Raw genomic sequence first — 1,843 nt, 5'->3', positions numbered from 1 at the left:
GTTACTGATGGCTGTGAGCCATCATGTGGTTGCTGGGATTTGAACTCAGGACCTTTGGAAGAGCAGTCGGCGCTCTTAACCGCTGAGCCAGCCCTCAATGCTTTCTTCTTAATAGACTTGGATTTAATTGATTGAGCCACAAGAGCATAGATTCTTCTTTTGTTCTCATTGCAATAAAGATTGGAGATAATTTTTCATCCAGAATGAGTTCTTTCTGCACTGGCACTTGGTTGTTTGTTCAATGTGTCAATATGTCAGTATAGGTCAGTGTAACTATATAATTATGGGATAATTATGTAGCATGAAGCAACTGGAATGCATGGTGACAGAATTGGCATTTGTTTTGGCTGTGGCGCCGCCTGCTCCGATGCTTGGAACTGAGGCGTCTGTGTCACCTGTCACCCATCGCTGTCAGCCACCAGCAGCCATGAGCACTCAGCCCTGGTGTAGTCTGCTATCCTCTAGATTAGTACTCTCCGCTGCGACTTCCTTTAGCATGGAGTCACTCGCTGTGAGCCGCTGGCCGGCTTGCCTCGGACCAAAGGAAAATCGAAAAAAAAAAAAGGATTTACAGATATCCTGTGTGTCCAAGCTACCTGTGTCCAACCCCACACTCCCCAGGAACCTAGACTCCCGGACCTTCATCAATATAGGAGACAGAAACGTTGACACGGAGGCTGATGATTTGATGACCATCTCAGAGCTGGGCCATGGAGCCTATGGGGTGGTGGAGAAGGTGTGGCATGCTCAGAGTGGCTGTCAAGTGTATCTGGGCCACCGTGAACTCAAAGGAGCAGAAACGTCTGCTTATGGACCTAGACATCAACATGTGCATGGTCGACTGCTTCTGTCACCTTCTATGGTGCCCTCTTCAGAGAGGGAATGTGTAGACAGATCTGCATGAAGCTCACCAACACTTCCCTAGATAAGTTCTACCAGAAGGTGCTGGAGAAGAACATGAAAATTCCGGAAAACATTCTGGGGGAGATTGTGTCTATCGTGTGGGCCCTGGAGTAAGCGGTCTGTGATCCACAGAGATGTGAACCCATCCAATGTCCTCATGTGAAGATGTGCGACTTTGGCATCAGTGGCTACCTGGTGGTCTCTGATGCAAAGACAATGGATGCTGGCTGCAAGCCTTACATGGCCCCTGAGAAGATCAACCCTGAGCTGAATCTGAAGGGCTACAATGTCAAGTCTGATGTCTGGAGCCTCAGCATTATCATGATTGAGATGGCCATTCTGCGATTCTGAAGCAGGTGGTGGAGAAGCCAACCCCCCAGCTCCCAGTGAACCAGTTCTCCCCTGAGTTTGTGGACTTCACTAGCCAGTGCCTAAGAAAGAGCCCTGCGAAGCACATGAGCTACCTGGAGCTGATGAAACACCCGTTCTTCACCTTGCACAAAACTAAGAAGACGAACATTGCTGCCATTGTGAAGGAGATCCTGGGAGAGGATTCCTAGGGACTGGCCTGGGACCCCACTGGTCTGCCAGCATCCATACACCCGTGCTGAGGGCAGCACTTACCTACAGACATAAGCTACTGCCATTCTGGTCCTGGACATTCAAGGAATTAAGGGGTTGTTCTTGTCTGTCTCTGCAACTAGCTGTCCCAAGTGCCAAAGAATCAGACCTCAGGGGTTCCCAGTCAGGCCATATGTGCCCCACAGTGCCTCTGCTATTGCTTCTCCAAGGGTCTCAGGCCTCTACCCAAGGGATGAATTTGGATGGACCTGTGTACTCCAGCAAATGCTGTTGCTTCTTGAAGAGCAGGCAGCCGGTGTCCTTCTGGACAGGCCATAGCCTTGGTACTGTCCTGGATACCACGCAGGCTGTATATATC

At 49.9% G+C, this 1,843-nt stretch overlaps 1 pseudogene; it reads left to right on the top strand.

The window, feature by feature from the left end:
- The first annotated feature begins 301 nt into the window (after positions 1–301).
- Positions 302–1,463, top strand: LOC110293375 (annotated as a pseudogene).
- Positions 1,464–1,843: the final 380 nt, after the last annotated feature.

Source organism: Mus caroli, chromosome 4 (genome assembly GCF_900094665.2).
Source record: "Mus caroli chromosome 4, CAROLI_EIJ_v1.1, whole genome shotgun sequence".
NCBI classification, from domain to species: Eukaryota; Metazoa; Chordata; class Mammalia; order Rodentia; family Muridae; genus Mus; species Mus caroli.
This window is presented reverse-complemented; position numbering and strand designations above follow the sequence as displayed.